At 44.0% G+C, this 8070-nt stretch overlaps 1 protein-coding gene across 1 annotated transcript in view; it reads left to right on the top strand.

Annotated features, from left to right (window-relative positions):
• The first annotated feature begins 2618 nt into the window (after positions 1-2618).
• The window catches only part of SGTB (small glutamine rich tetratricopeptide repeat co-chaperone beta), a 69245-nt gene continuing 63793 nt past the window's right edge, over positions 2619-8070 (top strand). The window contains exon 1 of the mRNA XM_089653468.1: positions 2619-2755. The gene's annotated coding sequence lies outside the window, so the exon portion shown is untranslated. The remainder of the gene's footprint in view (positions 2756-8070) is intronic.

The raw sequence follows: 8070 nt of genomic DNA, 5'->3' as shown, positions 1-8070 counted from the left end.
CCTGCACCAGATCGTATAATACCATATGATCCGGTGCAGCGTATTTTTGAAAAGCACAGTATGTTCAAAGTCCAGGATTTATAAAGTTTGTCTGAGCTTTCAGAAAACAGGGTGTGGAGAGCTACAATGACATACTGCAGAGCTCAGTGAGGAGAGTTCTGAGAGCTGATTTGGAAGGAAGGGACACACCCCTCTTCACACAGCACACAGGAACAGAGCTGAGGCTGCCAATCACAGGCTGTGCCCAACGTTGTCCCTAAGGTTGCCACTGAATCACTTTAGCATCAGAACCTGTGTAATTAATATGTGTTTGGTTTTATTTATTGCAGATAAGGCACTAAGTGAGTTTAATTACCACCTTAATCAGCCAACCTATATAATTAATATCTGTTTGGTTTTAAAGTGATAAGATGGCAACTCTGCCTGTCACCTGTTTTCTCTTGGTGTCAGGAAAACTCGTCAGAAGTGACTTATTCTGATAGCAGAGGAACAAGGAAGCAGACATAAATGACACTTAAGCTTAGTACACACAGACCAAATGTTAGTCAATGGGTTCAATAGAAACCAAATGACATTCAGCCCATTGATATGGCAGCCGGTTCGACAGAAGGGGCATGACCAAAAAAGGTCTGCCAATTGGTTCTGATCATCACTCTCTGCCAATGGCAGAGAGCACTGACCGGAGTGTTCTGGGGGGAAGGGGGTGGTGGTGTTTTGTACCCCCAGTCAGAACACAGGGGAGATCACTGTACTAACATTGGATAGCTCCTCCTGAGCTGTCAGTTTTTTTCCTTCATCCTGCTGTGTTGAACGAAGAAAAACTAGTAGTGCGTACCAAGCTTTAGGGGTTGATTTACTAAAGCTGGAGAGTGGAGAATCTGGTGCAGCTCTGAATAAAAACCAATTAGCAGTTTGTTTTGTCAAAGCTTAACTGAACAAGCTGAAGTTAGAAGCTGAATAGCTACCATGCACAGCTGCACCAGATTCTGAGTGCTCCAGTTTTAGTAAATCAACTTAGTGCTCTGGATTGAGACAAGTACACACATAGAGGGATATGCTTTGTACATATTTCATGTCTGAGGTTTGCAACCACTATAAATGTTTGTAATGATTTTTGTTCAATACCTGTTTATTAATTTTTTATTTATTTTTTTCCAGAAAGGTAAACACATACAGAATATCCCAGCGCCTGGAAAGTCATTATGCAACATATACTCTATTGCCAAAAGTATTGGGACACCCGTCCAAATCATTAGATATAGGTATATAAAATCAAACACCTAGGCATGCAGATTGCGTCTACAAACATTTGTGAAAAAATGGGTCACTTTCAGGAGCTCAGTGACTTCAAGTGTGGTACCATGATAGGTTGCCACCTGTGCAATTGTCTGCAGAATCATAAGCTGAAGACCCCCAAACTTCTCTTGGCCTTCTGATTAACACAGTAAACGTGCATAGAGAGCTTCATGGAATGGGTTTCCATGGCCGAGCAGCTGCATCCAAGCCTTAAATCACCAAGTGCAATGCAAAGTGTCGGATGCAGTGGTGTAAAGCAAGCCACCACTGGACTATAGAGCAGTGGAGACATGTTCTCTGTCTGGCAATCCGATGGACCTATCGGGGTCTGGCGGTTGCCAGGAGAACGGTACTTGCCTGACTGCATTGTGCCAAGTGTAAGGTTTGGTGGAGGGGGGATTATGGTGTGGGGTAGTTTTTCAGGGATTGGGCTTGGCCCCTTAGTTCCAGTGAAGGTAACACTTAAGGCGTCAGCATACCAAGACATTTTGGACAATTTCATGCTCCCAACTTTGTGGGAACAGTTTGGGGATGGCCCCTTCCTGTTCCAACATGACTGAGCACCAGTGCACAAAGCAAGATCCATAAAGACATGGATGAGAGAGTTTGGAGTGGAGGAACTTGACTGACCTGTACAGAGTCCTGACCTCAACCCGACAGAACACCTTTGGGATGAATTAGAGTGGAGACTGCTAACCAGGCCTTCTCGTCCGTCATCAGTGCCTGACCTCACAAATGCGCTTATGGAAGAATGGTCAAACCTTCCCATAGACACCCTCCTAAACCTTGTGGATAGCCTTCCCAGAAGAGTTGAAGCTGTTATAGCTGCAAAGGTTGGGCCAACTCAATATTGAACCCTATGGACTAAGACTGGGATGCCATTAAATTTCATGTGCATGTAAAGACAGGCGTCCCTATACTTTTGGCAGTATAGTGTAGGTGGAGCTTGGCATTGTACAGCGTATGTAATGATCAAGAAAGTATGTAATGATTTTACATGTATAATTCATATTGTGTATTTAGCTGCATTTGTAAAAAATAGAATTGCATGCTTCCAGGGGCAGATTAGTTACTCTGAATGGGTCTCAATGCATGTAATGTCACATAAGCACAAGTATGTTAAAAATGCAGAAGAACGTGATCTGGGAGGCATAAGGTTTGTTTATACTTCCCATATCATTTCCCCTGCAATTAAATAAACCAAACGCAGGAGGCCAGTGTGACTGTAGCCTAGGCAGTTGTGCGTAGGAAGTGACAGTAGAGGATCTGCTGAATGACTATTTTAGAGGAGCGGTAAAGGAAAGGTTAATGAATGGAAGTGATGGGGTAGCGGCAGGGAGGGAGCTTTTCAGAGTGGACCTATTGTGACTGAGGGCTGATGATTGTCAGCAAAGCGCCTCCCTCTGTGATCCAGTCTGCTCCTTTCAGTCCACAGACTGCTCTGCTGCAGGTGTGCATGGTAAGGGAGGCTGCTTCTGCTGCTACTATGCATTAGATGAGCTGTGCCCAGCATGCTGACAACCGATCAGGCCCGACACCAGCTGCTCATACAGGCTCCTGGGATAATGGCTATTGCAGCATACATAATGGAGAGAGCCTTCTTCACATCCCAGTTTTAATGATGCTATCAACAGCTGGTGTGAATGCATGCATGTGATTGGGAGTAGAGTAAGAGGAACTTGCTGAATGATGTCATCATTAGAAAATACAGGTCCCCATCAAAGGGATTTAAGTTCTTAATGATAGTGATGAGCGGGGTTGCTGGCAGTATTAGAAAGTGACTGTGCATTGCATAAGGGATGCTGTGTCCTAGTTCTCTGATGATGCATGGGCACAGGGTTAGAATGCAGTCCATGTACGATGGGATGAAGGATTTAGAGCTGTGTCATATGAAATGCTTGTGGATGATGGAAGGTACTCGTGTAATATTGTATTCATGTGCTATTCCCAGACCAGCATTACAAGGATTCAGGTTTTATAACCTAGGGTTGTTCAGGTAGGGTAGGGCTGCTCAGATGTACACTCATTGTTGCAGGACATACATGCAAAATATTTAAAACAGCACTTACAATAATTGGTGTATGCAATGATAAACAGTGAGCACAGGCAATTTAATTCAGCAAATATCCTAGTTTTGTTTGCGGAAACATTCAGGCATGCTGGCCAGTCTCTGAACAGTCCATTCAGAAACAGAACCATATGGCCCAGGACTGGAACTTGCTGCTTTGTGATTGTGACTTCAGGGCTATCAAGGGCCACGAGTAATGATAACATTACTGTGCATTTGTATCACAGCAGAAGTTAGTGTCAAGATTCTATATTATCTATATACTGTATGTTATCTATATTGTACATTCACAACAGTCTCTGCTCTCAAGGAACTTACAATCTAAGCTCCCTACCAGGGGTGGACTGACAACTCATGGGGCCCTCGGGCAATAGGGGATCATGGGGCCCCTGTGTCCTTGCCCAAACTCAAAAAAGCCTATGAAAAAGGTACCAGGGGCATCTCATGGGGCCCCCTACTGACCCCGGGCCCTCGGGCAGTGCCCGAGTTTCCAAATGGTCAGTCCGCCCCTGCCCCCTACCTCATATGCATACACATACATACTACAGCCAATTTAGGCAGCCCATAGATGATTCCTCCATCCGCACATTCGAGGTGAATGATAGAATCTTCCTGCTGTGCCTTTGTATTCTAACAACAAGGAGGCTTCCCCGACATCACAATACAATGATCAGTGCTGCCAACTATAGCCAACAGCGCTGATCGAGCAGCAAAAATCCAACAGAGTGGTTGCACAGAAGTCGATCAGTAGATCAGCTTTTGCACAACTAGTCTGCCAGTACATGAATTGAAATTTGCCTAGTCCCCGCTTAACCAGCAGAATTCTGATCATGTATGGCCAGCTTAAGACTAGGAACTTCTGCTCTTCCTCCTCTTCCCCCCCCCTCTACTTTTACATTGGGTACATATTTTTTGTGGGGGGGGGGAGCAGGTACCATTCACATAGCGCAGCTTGCACGTGCACAATGGGCAGCCGGCTGTGAAGCCGTAAGCAGTCACAGCTGGCTGCCCACAGTTAATATGCCAGCACCGGGAACCGAAGACTGTTACAGAAACCGGCTCAGGTGAGGCAGCGCTGGATCCTGGGAGAGGTGAGTGTCTGTTTATTTAAAGTTTTTATAACCGCTGACTCTTAATTTTTCCACAAGTTGCTGAAGAACCATGCATGCACAGGGAGAACATGCAGACTCCATGCAGATAGTGTCCTGACTGGGATTCAAATCAGGAGCTGCAGGGTGTTTGCAAGGCAGAAGTGGCTTAGTGGTAAGCACTTCTACAATGTGTGTAATATGACAAGACCTCAGAAAAGTGCAGCTTTTTAGTTTTATCTTATGAAAAATGATTTGAGAGTGCCAAACACATATGTCCAGTGTACTGGCACTATGGATTCAGTGCTCATTCAGTGTGGTTTGAAAAAGAGTCCTGTATTATTTCTGAGAAGTGCGGTCCACTTCAGGTGCGGATTGCAGGCTATCGACTTCTATGGGAACCGTTTATAAACAGCATATGTGAACAGGATAATCCTGGGAACGAAATCTGTCCTGAACCTGATGTAAACCTGACATGAACCAGTGAACAACTACTGTATCAATTAGCTGTGAAACCTGAACTTCAATCCGCACTGCACATATGTGAATCGGCTCTAGAGGAAATTTTTTTTTTTTGGATTGTCTTTTTTCCATCTGTGTGTCTTTGGGTAGATTTCCCTTCCCTTACTGTCCTATAGCCAAAACAGGAAGTGAGAGAAAATCCCTTCATAGTGAGGGAATCCTGAGGTGTCCCCATTGGAAGAATTCCTCTCTATTCCTGTTCTGAACACAGACAACAATAGAAACCAAAACTAAATAAAAATGTTACCTTTCGTTATACTTCAACCTCACCCTAACTCTTAGGCTGGGTTCACACTGGTGCATTGTGTTTTAGCCACAGTGTGGGTGTATGTGCAGTTTGTGTATTTTACATGCATTTTTAGCCACGGTCCCACTGACTTCTACAAGTTTGTGTGCTTTTCAACCATTTTTTGAAAGCACACAAAAAGTCCTGCATGTCACATCTTGTGCTTTCAGAAAGTGCGGCAAAATTGTGCAACTTAATAGAAGTCAATGGGACCATGGCTAATGATGCATGTAAACTGCATATACACCTGCACTTCGGCCAAACAGCAGTGTGAACCTGGTCTTAGTTGGAACCTAACCAGGGGCGAACTGACCATTTGGAAACTCGGCACTGCCTGAGGGCCCAGGGTCAGTAGCGGGCCCTATGAGATGCCCCTGGTACCTTTTTTCATAGGCTTTTTTGAGTTTGGGCAAGGACACAGGGGCCCCATGATCCCCTATTGCCCGGGAGCCCCATGAGTTGTCAGTCCGCCCCTGAACCTAACCCTCAACACTAACCCCGAAAATTTCAGTGAAGTTTATATGATCATGGTGATACGTTCTACAGTATTAGGTGATAAATATTCTAAGTGCAATACAATGTCATGTGATCAAAATGTTACCACGTATGTTTTTATTTCAGGGGACAGTAAGTAAAACAGTCTACATTACGCTCACTTTTATGCTCACAACCTAGAGATCTTTATCATTTAAAGCTAAACTCCAGGCAGGTAAAAAAACAGAGCAAACTTACAATTAGGCTACTTTTAACCAACATGAACCAATGTGGACTATCCTTAGCACATCATCAGTAAGGGTTGTGAGTTAGCGGTGGAGAGTCCTAGTGCCAGCTGCTTACAGATCCACTAACTGTACCATACTATGGACATTCTTCAAGCTGTGTTCTCCGCTTCCATTAATTCTAGTGACAGAGCCTCACGTTAAGGGAGGGGGTGGCAATGCATTTCAAGGATTTTCCCTTTGATAAAGAGAGAACACCCTTGAAACATTTTTGTTGTTACAAACCTCAACATGGGGCTCTGTCACCAGTATTAATGGCGGTGGAGAACACCACTCAAGAGTGTCCATAGTATGGTACAGTGAGCGGGTGCACAAGCAACCAACACTGGGACTCTAAACCACTAATTCACAATTCTTACTGATGATGTGCTAAGAATAGTCCATATTGGTCCACGTTGGTTAACAGCAGCTTGATTGTAAGTGTGCTATATTTTATATGGATTAAAGCAATGCAGCCTTTTAACTGGATCTCGTGCTCTTGTCCAATTTTTGTCTTTATATCAGCATCGATCTACCCAGACCATAAAAGAGAGTTGCAAGAACCAGATTGTTCATTGCATATGGATCTTTATAAAAAGGACTTACCCCCCTCACTTAACCTACATTGTAACAGTAAGCATAGTGTACACTTGTGTGCTATTTTGGTTTATATATTGATTAAGAACCCATTCACACCATTTGCATAGGAAGGTGTTTTGGTTCAGGGGACACCTGCACTGGACTGCCTCTTACATGCTGTGCAGTGCTAAGGGCTATCCCGAATGTAGGCTCTTGATCAGATAGGATGTGGGGCCCAGGAGGAAGGACACTGTGGCCCAGTAATTGAGAACTGCTCTCCTAAAGATCAGTAGGTTGTCCAGTTCTTTTTTGTCTTTTTTAATGACCTGGAATATGGACTAGAAAGTAACGCTGCAATTTACCTAAAAAATAAATGTTTTATGCAGGGGGAAAGGCTGTGATCCTGAAGTAGTTTAGAACTTGTTACCTGATGGTCATGAGCTAAATGCGAGGTTTCCACCTGACTCCTGAAAACAACGTGGAAGTTTCTCCTAGCTAACAGGTTATAAACATTCAACAAGCAATGTGCACACTACAGTAACTAACAGCAACCAATCCTATTGTTTTACTGATATCTGCTTGCTATGTATTACTACAGTTTACACGATCATTGCCCTTTGCACTTCTTTATTGAATAGGCCCAAATATTAGTTGTGCAGGTCACAGCCTCTGCACTTACATACAGAATTTGGTTGCCAGCTGAATAATGTGTCTGCAGCCTTTTCTCTTCCAGAGACAATCTGCTCTTATTTATATAAAGCAGATTATACTAATGTACTTCCCTTGGACATAACTCAAATATTATCTCAGGGGCCTCTTTGGAGCTCTTCAAATCTGCCACGAACACAGTCCCCGTAAAGTGATTGTGTCTCTATAAGAAAAACTGCTAAAGGCATAAAGATTATAAAAAGCCTGCAGATACGCCTGAATGCGGAAACGCCCATATCTCCCACATTTTTGAGGTTCCTTCAGGTGCACCTTCTACCTGGGGAAGTATTTTTTTGTTGTAGAGGCCATTGGGGCTGATTTACTAAATGACTAGGTGTTATTCTTTTAGCAATTGAAAGTTCACATTGCAAAGTGTAGGTTACTATAAAGGTGAAGTTGTGTTCATGTTGAGTACCCAATCATGTGGAAAGGGAAGGAAGAGAAATGAAAGAATTAGCACAAGTGTGGGGTAGGTGTAGCATGGTGCAGCTGCAGTGGGGCTGCCAACTCATCCCTTTAAAACTGAACACATATTAATTACACAGGTTCTGTGGCTGACTAAGGTGGTAATTAAACTCACTTAGTGCCTTATCTGCATTAAATTAGCCTCAGAACCTGTGTAATTAACCCCTTGGCGCCGGCACCTCCCGGCCCTTTAAGGGTTTCAGAAGCCGGGAGACAGGGCGGGGTTTTAGGGTCATGTGACCGCTGTGATTCGCCATCACAGCGGTCACATGATCGGGAAAGGTCCTGATCGAAAGAGGA

This window comes from Staurois parvus, unplaced genomic scaffold, assembly GCF_062004578.1.
Source record: "Staurois parvus isolate SC_StPar_1 unplaced genomic scaffold, SC_StPar_1.0 ptg000714l, whole genome shotgun sequence".
Lineage (NCBI taxonomy): Eukaryota > Metazoa > Chordata > Amphibia > Anura > Ranidae > Staurois > Staurois parvus.
Note: the sequence above shows the minus strand (reverse complement) of the source record. Positions and strands in the feature narration are given on the sequence as shown.